This window comes from Phyllobates terribilis, unplaced genomic scaffold, assembly GCF_046119375.1.
Source record: "Phyllobates terribilis strain yellow unplaced genomic scaffold, ASM4611937v1 Scaffold_8__6_contigs__length_399053987, whole genome shotgun sequence".
In the NCBI taxonomy this organism is placed as follows: domain Eukaryota; kingdom Metazoa; phylum Chordata; class Amphibia; order Anura; family Dendrobatidae; genus Phyllobates; species Phyllobates terribilis.
This window is the reverse complement of record NW_027362768.1, coordinates 326,870,004-326,885,042: the sequence shown is the minus strand read 5'-3', so window position 1 is coordinate 326,885,042 and position 15,039 is coordinate 326,870,004.

Sequence of the window (15,039 nt, the reverse complement as noted above, 5' to 3'; positions counted from 1 at the left end):
GCGTCCCATAGCGCTTCTCAATGCAGACAGGAAGGTTTTGGCAAAGGTGCTGTTTAATCGGCTGGTGAAATTTGCACCCCAGCTCCTTTCGGGGGCCCAGCATTGCTCTGTTCCGGGCCGCAGTACAATTAGTGCTGTACTCTGTGTCCGAGAGGCGGCGGAGCAGGGGAGGGCTAGCCACTGGAAGGGGTACATGCTGTCATTGGACCAGGCAAAAGCGTTTGATCGGGTTAATCATGAGTACCTCTGGTCTGTCCTTCTGAGGTATGGCCTGCCGGGGGGGTTCGTTGATTGGCTTAAGACCTTGTACTCTGGGGCAGAGAGTTTCCCGCTTGTGAACGGTTGGATTGGCAGCTCTTTTGAGGTTGGGTGTGGTGTTCGCCAGGGTTGTCCCTTGAGCCCGCTACTGTACGTGTTTGCGATTGACCCACTTCTTAGGAGGGTGGAGCGTGGACCGTTGGCTGGGATCGGGATGGACCGGGCAGCACCGGAAGCCACTCTGAGAGTGGTGGCGTATGCCGATGACGTCACCGTTTTTGTTTCCTCTGATGGGGAGGCAGAATGGCTGATGTCAGAGGTAAATCGCTACTCGGAGGCATCCGGGTCTAAGATCAACCGGGATAAGTGTGAGAGCCTCTGGCTGGGAGGAGGAGATCCTGGTTTTGATCTCCCGGACACCCTTCCAGAACCCAAAGTCTCTGCAAAAGTTCTTGGCATCGAATTTGGCCAGGGGGATTACCCCAAACAAAATTGGGACAGCAGGCTAGAGATCGCCACTCAGAAGGTGAACCAATGGAAGGGTTGGTCTTTGACCCTAAGGGAAAGGGTAAACCTGATCAAAACTTACCTGCTCCCTTTGCTGATCTATCTGGGCAGTGTGTGCATCTTGCCAGAGCCTCTCTGGACTCGGGTCTACAGTTTGTTCTTTCAACTGTTATGGGGGAATAGACTGAACCTGGTCAACAGGGAGGTTACTTACCGTACGAGGAGACTAGGAGGGTTGGGTATGGTCAACCCTGTGGTATTCCTTGTGAATACCTTCAATAAGATCAATATTGCAAACCTCTGGAAAGAGAGGGCTCCTCCGTGGGTATTCTCCTGTAAGGGATGGTTTCAGCTTTTCTTCCAGGAATGGGAGACAGGAGGGCTAGTGAAGGATCTCCGCACACCGCATGGACATCTCCCGGCTTACGCTACCGTGGTTCTGAAGGTAATTCGCCGGTGGGGTCTGGGAATGTGGGAGGTCAGGACTCTGCCAAGGAAGCTCCTTGACAAAAGGGTTCTGTTGACCCATTTTCAGAGGCCTCTGGCGCTCAGGGATTGCCCAAGTCGGGATCTTGGGGTGGGTCTGCATCTTTTGAATTCTCTCAGGATCCCCTCGAAGGTTTGGGACTTGGCTTGGTGCTGCTTCCATGGGAAACTGTGTGTGAGGGACAATCTGAAGTGTAGGAGCTCTGAGGACAGGAACTGTCCTCGGGAGCATTGTGGTACCATGCTTCGTTGTCCCTTTAACACAGAGGTGTACAACAGGGTGGGCACCTCCATTGGCTGGCACCGGCTGGCCGGTCTCTCTTATGCGGAATGGGCCTATGGAGCATTCGGGGACCTGGGTGGTCGGGACCGCTGCACCTTATTTCTAGTTAGCGCAGTGGTTAGGTATCACACGTGGAACGCACGGTGCTTAGTATCGACGCAGCGGAAATTCCTCCCAGTGGACGATGTGTTTAGGACCATACTCGGTGACCTGGTGAAGGTGCGTTCTCTGGAGTATGAGAGACTGGGTACACGGAGGGCCGCTCTCCTCTGGAGGGGCTTTTCTTTTAGTGTGCCCTAGTCTGGTTGTCTCCTCTCCTGGTGGTGGGCTGCTGCTGACACCATAGATTTTTGTTTTATTGATCAGCAGACAGTGATGTAGGGCTGCAGGCGCCGAACTTGGGCTTTGTCAGTTGTGGTTATTGTATTGTTTGTTTCTGTATATATTGTATATATGGGTTTGGGTGTAGGTGTTAGGTTGGGTGGAGGGAAAAGGGGGGAGGTGGGTTCATCTTGTGGGACACTGGTTATTTGGGTGAAAAACTGGCACTGCCTGATCTGGCCTATGGACGTTGGACATGGACTGAGGCATGAGGCGCAGGACCAGCTCTCAGGTCAGTGCCGGGGAGGGACTGGTGGGCTTGAGTGTGGGGTGTCTTGTTTTGTCTTGTATATATTTGTATAGTTAGAATTTATTTTATTTTATTTATTAAAAAAAAAAAAAAAAAAAAAAAAAAAGAATGTATATATTAGTTTGTATATAATTTGTCGGTTATTGTTTATTATATTGTTATTATTTGTTTGGTAACCGGACCAGATGTCACAGTGTAGGTAATTATTATTGTGTATATATGTATAATATGTGTGTGAGGAGAGAGGGAGCGGCTGGACCAGTTCATTACATTGTTTATTTTCTGGTTATTAATTTTGTTATGTTTCTGTTATTATTATTGTTGTTTTTCATTTTTATAATAAAAGATCTACAGGATCAGTAATGCAATGTATGTACACAGTGACTGCACAAGCAGGATAGTGAGTGCAGCTCTGGAGTATAATACAGGATCAGTAATGTAATGTATGTACACAGTGGCTGCACCAGCAGAATAGAAAGTGCAGCTCTGGAGTATAATACAGGATGTAACTCAGGATCAGTAATGTAATGTATGTACACAGTGACTGCACCAGCAGAATAGAGAGTGCAGCTCTGGAGCATAATACAGGATCAGTAATGTAATGTATGCACACAGTGACTGCACCAGCAGAATTGAAAGTGCAGCTCTGGAGTATAATACAGGATCAGTAATGTAATGTATGCACACAGTGACTGCACCAGCAGAATAGTGAGTGCAGCTCTGGAGTATAATACAGGATCAGTAATGTAATGTATGCACACAGTGACTGCACCAGCAGAATAGTGAGTACAGCTCTGGGGTATAATACAGGATGTAATTCAGGATCAGTACAGGATCAGTAATGTAATGTATGTACACAGTGACTCCACCAGCAGAATAGTGAGTGCAGCTCTGGAGTATAATACAGGATCAGTAATGTAATGTATGTACACAGTGGCTGCACCAGCAGAATAGTGAGTGCAGCTCTGGAGTATAATACAGGATCAGTAATGTAATGTATGCACACAGTGACTGCACCAGCAGAATTGAGAGTGCAGCTCTGGAGCATAATACAGGATCAGTAATGTAATGTATGCACACAGTGACTGCACCAGCAGAATAGTGAGTACAGCTCTGGGGTATAATACAGGATGTAATTCAGGATCAGTACAGGATCAGTAATGTAATGTATGTACACAGTGACTCCACCAGCAGAATAGTGAGTGCAGCTCTGGAGTATAATACAGGATCAGTAATGTAATGTATGTACACAGTGGCTGCACCAGCAGAATAGTGAGTGCAGCTCTGGAGTATAATACAGGATCAGTAATGTAATGTATGTACACAGTGACTGCACCAGCACAATAGTGAGTGCAGCTCTGGAGTATAATACAGGATGTAAGTCAGGATCAGTAATGTAATGTATGTACACAGTGACTGCACCAGCAGAATAGTGAGTGCAGCTCTGGAGTATAATACAGGATGTAAGTCAGGATTGGTAATGTAATGTATGTACACAGTGACTCCACCAGCAGAATAGCGAGTGCAGCTCTGAAGTATAATACAGGATGTAACTCAGGATCAGTACAGGATAAGTAATGTAATGTATGTACACAGTGAGTGCACCAGCAGAATAGTGAGTGCAGCTCTGGAGTATAATACAGGATGTAATTTATTATAAGTACAGGATAAGAAATACATAGAAAAAAAACATCTCCCTCCCTGCATGAGCACAGAAAGTCTATGAGCCCGTCTGCCGCTCGTCCAGGATCTCAGTGCTGATCAGCTGCTGCCAAGTGTTTTTTGAGCCATCAGTGAGGATCTCAGGACCTGGACCCCTCTTAGCTGCAGGATGTGTAAGTTAGGAAAAAGATGTAAATAAGAAACATACGGTAGGTATTCTGTAATTAAAACTCACCCTTAGTTTTCTCTGTTCACTGTTCATCTGTGACAAAAAATAAGAGAATTTCACATGAAATATTTCAAATAAAGTAAGTGTTATCAATAACAAGAGACGGGTAATGTAGAAGATTCCTGAGAACTAGTGTGTCACCCTACCTGGATGCCACTAGTGTAATAAAGCTGTGTCTGAGAGCAAGGGGGAGGTTCTCTGGTTAGGGGAACATTAGCATGCAATGCCTCCTGTCTCAGGCCAGTAGGGGGAGCAGGCTGCCCCTATAAAAGCTGGTACTGGGGACAGGGTTAGAGAGAACTGGATTGCCTGTCTCAGCTCTGAGACGTGTCCCAGAGTGGAGCAGGGACAGAAAGTTGCATTGTAACCTAAGAGGAAGTGTGGCAGGAGGAGAGCCACAAGCCAGAGACAAGAGGCAAAGAGAGCCTGTCTTGGCAGAAAGAGGACTTCATTTACCAGACTTTGGTGTCTGAGGCTGGAAGGATTCCACATCCCCCAGCAGAGAACCAGTTCGCAAGGGACTGTACTTTCCTTGGCCTAAGAAGCCTGGAGGCCCTGCCACAACCGAAGGGACCAGTAAAGCCGTACAAGGCTGGGAGCAGAAAGGAACCCACGTCGCAGGCCATACAGGCGAGAATACACGAAAAGCTTGGAAACGTGGGCTGTTACTCTATAAGGAGGGGATAGCCAGAAGGAGCGCAGAAAGCACGGTAGGCCTACACCCTCACCCTGACCAGGGCCAATTTCCCCGTTGCTCTCAGACATCCAGGTCCCCTCCTAGCTGGGACTGTTTATGGGTCAGTTTACCTGTTTCAGTAAAGACCCTGGACTGCAACTTGTTGTCTGTGTGCTCCTTGCTCCTCCAGCACTATCAGCACCGGGACTCTCACTACCATCACTCCCACCATCCATTATACTGCCCTGGGGCCGCACTCTTCCCGTGGGGAGTCACACTACCCTAGCTGCACACCTCATCAGCCCCAGCGGTCTGCATGCAGCGGCGGTTCCTAATAACCGCAATCCACGGGTGGCGTAGTCGGACATAATCAATAACACATAACGGACTACCACTGGCCTGACCACCCTGAGCCACGGAACCGGGTTGCCACTACTACTCCCATCGTTCCCCCTATTGCCCGGATCCGAGTGCCCCACGGCCCAGGGGGCGAGTCAGCTTTGGCGTAGTCGGCAGGATTTCGTGCCCGCAACCACCGGGTACTGCGTGCCTGAAAAAGACTTTTGTAGCTTACCTGTGGCAAAGTTTCCCGCCGTCCGGAGTCGTTTCCCGCCATCCGGAGCCGATTCCCGCCATCAGACGCCATCTTGGACCTTTTCCCGCCGTCTTCTGCCGTCTTCCCGCCATCCGCAGCTGTTTCCCGCCATCGGACGCCATCTTCAGGACGCCGCGCGGGAAGAAGAGGGGCGTGGACGTCAAAACCGCGCGAGATCCGAAGCTCCGCCCCATGCACCGACGCTGCGCAAGGTCCTGGAAGGGAGAGAGAGCGACACTGACGTCATCAGGACGCGACGCCAGGTCCTCGTCCATAGCAGCAGCAGCGGAGCCGCGGCCTACAGAAGAGGATCGTCGGAAGGTAGGCCACGCTTAACTAGGGGGGGAGGAAGATGTCGGATACAGAGGCGCCCACTACCACCAACGCAGCTGCAGCAGCGGTAATGCCCTTTTCCCTGCCCTACATCCCTGGAGCGGCCTGGCTGCCCAAATACTCAGGGGAGCCCCATGCCCTAACTGACTTCAAGGAAAGGCTATACAGTTTGTTCCAAGTCTACCCCCTGACAGAGGAACAGAAGGTCAGCATATTAACAGGGCAGTTAACTGGCGCAGCCCAAAGGGAGGTAAAATCATGGCCCATTGAGGAGAAAGGGACTGTGAAGGGTATTCTGGCCTGGCTGCGGGGTACCTTTGATACACGTACCTCCGCTGAAATTAAAATGAGGTTCTATGGATGTAAGCAGCGGGCACAGGACAGCATCAGAGACTATGCCCTAAATTTACAGGAAGCCTTGAGGGCTATTCAACAAACTGACCCTGGCAGTGTGCAGGAAACCGATAAGCTGCTAACAGAACAATTCATAGAGGGTCTGCTGTCCAGCGCCCACAGGGCCCAGCTGCGCCTCATGTACTTCCAGAACCCCGACCTGACCTTTGCCCAATTTAAGGACAGGGCCATAAGGGTGCTCCGTGAATCTGCAACCAGTGGCGCTATAAACCCCCGGCGCCCTGCTATCACCTACCACCAGGAGGCGGCGCACTCCTCTATGGACTCCGTGGAGGCTGATGCACAGGCCCTGAACCAAGCCCCGTCGAAAGGCCTGCACCACCAAGTCCAGGAGCTGACCAGGAGCGTCGCGGCGTTGACCAGGACCGTCCAGGCGTTGCAAGTGGACCCGTCAAGACCCATCAAGCTGGCTTCAAGTCCGGAGGATGTCCCGTGGCGTCGACAGAGGAGGATCCCGTCGTTCCGAGGGAGGCCCACAGACCGCTACGCAGAGAATGGACAGCCCATTTGCCGTCGATGCAACCAGCCCGGACACATTTCCAGGTACTGTAATTTAAACGGGTCCAACCTGGGGCAGAGGGCCGACCCCCAGGCATAAGATCACCAGGCCCTTATAATTGGCGTGATAAGTACGTTGGGGGGCGCCCGGTTTTACCCGTGGTGCTGGACGGTATCCCCATGAGCGCCTTGCTGGATACTGGGTCGCAAGTAACCACAATCCCTTATGTACTTTTTAAGCAGTATTGGACTGATGCTGATATCACACGGTATCCAGACAGTAACTTGAGCATCATCGCCAGTAATGGCTTACCCGTGCCGCAGATGGGGTTCAAGGAGATGACCATTAAAATTGGTAAAGTTGAACTGCCGGCACAGGGAGTGATTATTGTGGACATTGACCGTCATGAAAGTCACCCTAAAATAACTGTGGGTACTAACATAATTGAAAATTGTCTTTCAGAAGTAATTGTAATTCTACAACAGGTGGCGGTGAATGCTAGTTCCAGCCAACAGAGAGTCCTCAACAAGGAGATAAAAGCCCTGATAAGACGGCAGCAGGTAGAACTGTCTGGTGGTGAGATCGGTAGCGTAAGACTCAGTGATTCATTCCCCATTTCCATGCCTCCCAAAAGTGAAATGATGATCTGGTGTCGGACTGCAATCGGGTTGAGAGGTAGAGACTACCAAGCCATGGTAGAACCCGTGTACTCAGACAGCAGGCCCACCATTTTGACAGCCCGGGGGGTGGTTGATGTCCGTCATGGGAGGGTGCCCGTCCGCATCCTCAACATTGGGGAGAGGGAAGTACACTTACCCAGGTACGCTACACTCGCCAAACTGTTTGTCGTCGAACACCAAGCTATCAGGGCCGTGGAACCCTTGCCTCCATCTCCTCAGGCGGAGGGTAATGGCTCCCAGAAGCAAAAGGAGGACTGGTGCCAGAAACTCCATGTGGGTGCTGACTCCACTCCCCTGCACCAAAAACAAGGAGTCTACCGGGTGGTACAGGAGTACGAGAGAGTCTTTAGTAAGCACCCGCTAGACTTCGGCAGAGTAAAGGGGATAGAACACCACATCCCCACAGGGAGCCACCCACCAATAAAAGAGAGACACAGGCCTGTACCCCCAGCACATTATCAGAACGCAAAGGGCATGCTAAGAGAGATGAAAGAAGCTGGGGTTATTAGAGACAGCTGTAGCCCCTGGGCAGCCCCCTTGGTTCTGGTGAAAAAGAAAGACGGCACCATGAGAATGTGCGTGGACTATAGACAAATCAGCCGTATCACCCACAAAGACGCATATCCGCTGCCTAGAATAGAAGAGTCTTTAGCTGCACTAAAATCTGCTAACTTCTTTTCTACTTTGGACCTTACTAGCGGGTACTGGCAGGTTCCTGTGGCAGAGGCTGACAAGGAGAAGACCGCCTTCACCACCCCGATGGGACTGAGCGAATTCAACTGTATGCCTTTCGGGCTCTGCAACACACCAGGGACCTTCCAGCGGCTGATGGAATGCTGTCTAGGGCACCGAAACTTCGAGACGGTCCTCCTTTACCTGGACGACGTGATCGTCTATTCGAAAACCTACGAGGACCACCTAAAGCACCTGGCTGAGGTGTTCGAAGCCCTGGCAGGCTATGGCCTGAAGGTAAAACCATCGAAGTGTCACCTGCTGAAACCAAAGGTCCAGTACCTAGGGCATGTGGTAAGCGCGGAAGGAGTGGCCCCCGACCCTGACAAGGTCATGGCAATCAAGAGCTGGCCAAGCCCCTCGAACATCAAAGAGGTGAGACAGTTTCTCGGGTTGTAGGCTACTACTGAAGGTTCATCCCCGGGTTCACTAAGATGGCAGCTCCTATGCAGGACCTCCTGATCGGACAGTCCAAGTCCAGAAGTCAAAAGCCACCCTTCAAGTGGGATAAACCGGAAGAGGAGTCCTTCCGCCAGCTAAAGTTGGCCCTCACTGGGGATGAGATCCTGGCCTACCCTGATTATGGCCAGCCTTTCATTCTCCACACAGATGCCAGTAATGTCGGACTGGGAGCCGTACTGTCCCAAAACCAACAGGGCAGAGAACGGGTGATCGCATACGCCAGCCGGAAGCTGAGGCCCACCGAAAGGAACCCGGAGAATTACAGCTCCTTCAAGCTAGAATTCTTGGCGGTGGTGTGGGCCGTGACGGAACGCTTCAAGCATTACTTGGCCTCCGCAAAGTTCACCGTGTACACGGACAACAACCCGTTGACACACCTGGACAATGCAAGACTGGGTGCCCTGGAACAGCGGTGGATGGCCCGTCTCTCCGACTATGACTTCGTGATCAAGTACCGGGCAGGCAAAACCAACGCCAACGCGGACGCCCTATCAAGAATGCCTCACTTACCTGAAGGTGACGAAGACCCAGAAGAGCTGGAAGAGGTAGAACTCCCCGCGTTTCACCGGTATGGAGCCGCTCAACACTCTCACCGCGTGAAGGAGGAGGATCTAACAACTGTGATGATGAATCCCCTACCTCACCACAGCTGGGCCGAAACCCAAGATAGTGACCCTGCTGTCCGCCTGGTGAAAGATCTGCTGACCCGGGAAGACGCCCGCCTAGATCCAGATGCCCCAGAGGAAGCCAAGCAGTTATGGAAGGAGAAGAGCAAGCTGTTCCTCTACGAAGGCAAGTTGTGCAGAAGGATTGTCAACCACCGGACGCACGAGCTGACCTGGCAAGTCGTGGTCCCAAGGCGAGATGCAGCTATGGTCCTGGGAGCTTACCATGACAGAGCGGGACACTTCGGTTGGAAGAAACTGGAGTTCCTACTAAGAGGAAGGTTCTTTTGGGTCGGCATGAGAGGAGCAGTAGAAAAGTGGTGCAGAGACTGTGGCCCTTGTCACCTGAGGAGGAAGGACCGCACCAGCCAGAAGACACCCTTGAGGCCCATCGTCACCACGCAGCCTCTTGAGCTGGTAGCTCTGGACCACGTCAAATTGGCTCCAAGCCGGTCCGGATACATCTACGCCCTGACAATCGTGGACCACTATTCCCGTTTTCTAGTGGTGGTCCCGGTAAAGGACTTGACAGCCCAAACAGTGGCCCGAGCCTTCCAGCAATACTTCTGCCGTCCACACGGGTATCCGGAACAGGTCCTGACAGACCAGGGTCCAGCGTTTGAAGCTGAAATCTTCCAGGAGTTCTGCAACCTCTATGGCTGTAAGAAGATTCGGACAACGCCTTACCACCCCCAAACCAACGGGATGTGTGAGAAGATGAACAATATAGTCACTGATCTCCTGAAGACGTTGCCCCTGGAGGAACGCAGCCTGTGGCCAGAAAAACTGCCGGACCTGGTAGACATGTACAACAATATCCCGGTGAACGCTACAAACTGCACCCCGGCTTACCTGATGCGAGCCAGACCGGGTAAGCTGCCCGTAGACCTGGAAATGGGAGTCCTAATACCTGAGGACACCTCCCTGGATGCGGACTGGGATACGGAAAGGCAACTGCAGTACAAGAAGGTACAGGAGAGTGTGGAGAAGAGCCTGGCCCAGGTGAGAGAGAAGCAAGAAAGACTCTTCAATCAACACGCCCCTGCTGGTCCCCTAGAACCTGGTGAGCAAGTCCTAAAGCGAAAAAGAAGGCTACATAAGTTGGACGACCAGTGGGAAAGGGAACCCTACACCGTACTGCAGTCTGACCACGACAACCCAAAGGTGTGCGTAATCACCAAAGACGGAGGAGAAACCACCAGTGTCATCTCCAGAGACCACCTCAAAAGGTGCCCCGAGCAACTCCGTAGTGCAGAAGAGGATCAGAGTGACCTTGAACTCGCAGAGGACAAGGAAGAAATGATCAGCACCGTTCTCGGAGAGTTCCCTCAGTCCTGGACTCGCATAAATGATGCCATAGTGGTACCTGTCCTGCATTTCCTGCAACCGGCACAGCAACAACCAACACCAGAGCCGGAAGGTGAAGAGGAGCAAGCGGTTCCAGAGGCAGAAGAGCCTGTTCCAGCAGCCCAGGAGAGTCAACCCTCTGCTGACAGTTAGCCTGCCATGCCTGCGGTAAGCCAAAGGACCCGCAGACAGCTGCCTGTCCTACCTGTACACCCAGCTGGTAGCTGTACCCCTAACGCTAGTGGGGAAAACCAGGTTGGTCCACCACCAGACAGTGGGCTACGTAGGTCAACCAGGAGCACAAAGGGACAGATACCCGCTCGCTGGAGAATATAGTGTGCAATAAGATTGTAAATAACCCTGTTGCCAAATGTTAAAATGTTTGCCAAAGTTACATGCATGTTTATTGATAGTGTGTTTCAGTTTCTTGCAGCTACCGTAAGGACTCACAGGTTATGGACTTTTTATAACCGGGACCTTGTGTGGACTGCATTCTGAGCCTAACCCAGGAATGAACTAAGACTGTGAAGGACTTGGGGTAGGGCAGACCCCCATCTGGTTAAGGCTCCCTGTTGTTTTGGTGATATGGACACCCGGTCACAGGCCACACTGTGACCTAAAGAACTCAATTTGTGCGCCGTCTGTCTATTAATGTTTTATTGTTATGCATATTGTCTTTGTTTATTGTTTAGTCCCGGAGTACTAAATTTCACTAGGGGGGAATGTGTCACCCTACCTGGATGCCACTAGTGTAATAAAGCTGTGTCTGAGAGCAAGGGGGAGGTTCTCTGGTTAGGGGAACATTAGCATGCAATGCCTCCTGTCTCAGGCCAGTAGGGGGAGCAGGCTGCCCCTATAAAAGCTGGTACTGGGGACAGGGTTAGAGAGAACTGGATTGCCTGTCTCAGCTCTGAGACGTGTCCCAGAGTGGAGCAGGGACAGAAAGTTGCATTGTAACCTAAGAGGAAGTGTGGCAGGAGGAGAGCCACAAGCCAGAGACAAGAGGCAAAGAGAGCCTGTCTTGGCAGAAAGAGGACTTCATTTACCAGACTTTGGTGTCTGAGGCTGGAAGGATTCCACATCCCCCAGCAGAGAACCAGTTCGCAAGGGACTGTACTTTCCTTGGCCTAAGAAGCCTGGAGGCCCTGCCACAACCGAAGGGACCAGTAAAGCCGTACAAGGCTGGGAGCAGAAAGGAACCCACGTCGCAGGCCATACAGGCGAGAATACACGAAAAGCTTGGAAACGTGGGCTGTTACTCTATAAGGATGGGATAGCCAGAAGGAGCGCAGAAAGCACGGTAGGCCTACACCCTCACCCTGACCAGGGCCAATTTCCCCGTTGCTCTCAGACATCCAGGTCCCCTCCTAGCTGGGACTGTTTATGGGTCAGTTTACCTGTTTCAGTAAAGGCCCTGGACTGCAACTTGTTGTCTGTGTGCTCCTTGCTCCTCCAGCACTATCAGCACCGGGACTCTCACTACCATCACTCCCACCATCCATTATACTGCCCTGGGGCCGCACTCTTCCCGTGGGGAGTCACACTACCCTAGCTGCACACCTCATCAGCCCCAGCGGTCTGCATGCAGCGGCGGTTCCTAATAACCGCAATCCACGGGTGGCGTAGTCGGACATAATCAATAACACATAACGGACTACCACTGGCCTGACCACCCTGAGCCACGGAACCGGGTTGCCACTACTACTCCCATCGTTCCCCCTATTGCCCGGATCCGAGTGCCCCACGGCCCAGGGGGCGAGTCACTAGTATAGGGGGTGATCTGGGCATTGGGGGTCATAGGCATACTACCAATCACTGCAACCAAGAAGAGTCACATGGTTTGGGTTAAAAAAAAAAGTCTTGCTTATCACTTGCAATGTTTTAGGCGCGGCCCTAATGCCCCGGGTGTAAGAAAATCATAAAACAAAAAATCCCAATACTCATTTCTGCCTTCTATATAAGTCCCAAAAGCGGTGTATTTCTATATGAGAAAGTGTGAGAAGAGAACGGCAGCAACCAGATACCGATTTGTTCATATATTTCCAGATGAAGTAACCACGAAATACGGAATTATTAAAGGGGTTTTCTTTAGGAAAAGTAGATCTCAACCAATCAGATAGTAGTCAAAAAAAAAAAAAAGATATAGTACTCACCCTCCTCTGATCCAGCAGCGGCTCTCTGCCATCTCTGGTGGTGTCTGTGTTTGGCTGCAGCGTTAACATCATGCACATCACTGCTGCGGTCAATCACTAAACTCAGTTGCTCCGCTGCTGCCGCCAAGCTTAGTGATTGACAGCAGCGGTGATGTTACCGCTGCAGCTAAACGCTGGACCTGGGGAGGGTGAGTACCATATCTACTTTTTCTTTACTAGTATTAGTTGGAAAAGTGATCTAATGCAAGTGAAAACAGACATATGATCTTACAGTAGACGGTAATTGGGGCTCAGGGGGTGAGGGGATTCTGCGCTTCTGTTCTGTCACAGTTTCTTCATAAGCCTTTAAAGCCTCCTTCATGCTGTAAAGGGAAGACATGGCGGTAAGAAATAGGAAGAGAAGAGACGACTGCATATCTGAGTCCCATCAGAAGTAACATACATGATGCCATTGAGGGTCGTCTGCTGCTCTCGGCTTCTCTTGTGTCTCATCAGCTTCTTGCCTGTAGTGCTCAGGGAGGTGGTCGGGAGGGTGAGGGGAGGTAGGTGAACACTAAGGCGGTCTGCAGGAGGCAGACGGGAGGTTCTGTTGGAAGCCATCTATTAAAGAAACAAACATTAAAGAAAAATTAATTGTTGTTTTATGATGCAGTCAAACAGTACTGACTGCTTTATAAAACGAAATGCATAAAAAGGCACGCAACTGAGCTGCGGCACATGCCTGGGTGGCACGGCCATATGTGTCTTCTTGTTGGTTCTGCAGTAAAAAAAAACACCATGCTCCCAATGATTACACATTACAGGCAAGAATAATACACACTTCCTTCGTGTTGAAATATAAAATTGATGGACATTTGCGAACTACATTATACTTTAAACCTGACCGTAATTGCTTATTAAAAAGAGACAGCTATCATGCCCCTCAAGTCTTCCAAAGTAGAAGACAATTTAACACGGTCTATAAAATTTGTAGCGAGGATAGGGATACTCATTATCATAAGGAACAAAATACAAAGAAGTTTGTTGAAAGGAGATATAATGAGGAGAAAATTTAAAAAAAATGGTGAAGAGATAGGTCAAAAACCAAGATGAAAAGGTGTGAAAAAATCACTAAAATGGGTTTATTTAAACCCAGATACAGAAATAATATTTTTGGTACGATACTGTAACTTTCTCTGAAGCTGCGGACGTCGGTTGCTCAGAAATTGATAACTTCATAAGCCCAGCACAAGCGGTCCCTGTCTCACAGCAACTTGGGCTATAAAATGGCTGCCTAGAGCAAGTGACCCATCAACTGCCGTTTGAAGTTTGAACCAACTACTGAGCTCCAAAAATGCAGTAGGGAGATGGGAGAAAGTACCACAAAGAAAACTATCACTGCAGCCCTCCACCAGTCGGGCCTTTATGGCAGAGTGGCCCGATGGAAGCCTCTCCTCAGTGCAAGACATATGAAAGCCCACATAGAGTTTGCTCAAAAACACATGAAGGACTCCTAGAATATAAGAAATAAGATTCTCTGGTCTGATGAGACGAAGATAGAACTTTTTGTTGATAATTCTAAGCTGTATGTGTGAAGAAAACCAGGCACTGCTCATCACCTGCCCAATACAATCCCAACAGTGAAACATGGTGGTGGCACCGTCATGCTATGGGGGTGTTTTTCAGCTGCAGCGACAGGACGACTGGTTGCAATTGAAGGAAACATGAATGTGGCCAAGTACAGAGATATCATGGATGAAAACCTCTTCCAGAGTGCAATGGATCTCAGACTTGGCCGAAGGTTCACCTTCCAACAAGACAATGACCCTAAGCAGACAGCTAAAATAACAAAGGAGTGGCTTCAGAACAACTCTGTGACCATTCTTGACTGGCCCAGCCAGAGCCCTGACCTAAACCCAATTGAGTATCTCTGGAGAGACCTGAAAATGGCTGTCCACCAACGTTCACCATCCAACCTGACGGAAAAGGAGGGGATCTGCAAGGAAGAATGGCAGAGGATCCCCAAATCCAGGTGTGAAAAACTTGTTGCATCATTCCCAAGAAGACTCATGGCTGTACTAGCTCAAAAGGGTGCTTCTACTCAATACTGAGCAAAGGGTCTGAATACTTATGACCATGTGAGAGTTCGGTTTTTCTTTTTTAATAAATTTGCAAAAATTTCTACATTTCTTGTTTTTTTTCAGTCAAGATGGGGTGCAGAGTGTACTTTAATGAGAAAAATGAACTTTTTAGATTTTACCAAATTGCTGCAATGAAACAAAGAGTGAAAAATTTAAAGGGGTCTGAAAACTTTCCGTACCCACTGTATATACACACATATACAGCATACATATACAGATATACAGTATACATATACAGTACAGACCAAAAGTTTGGACACACCTTCTCATTTAAAGATTTTTCTGTATTTTCATGACTATGAAAATT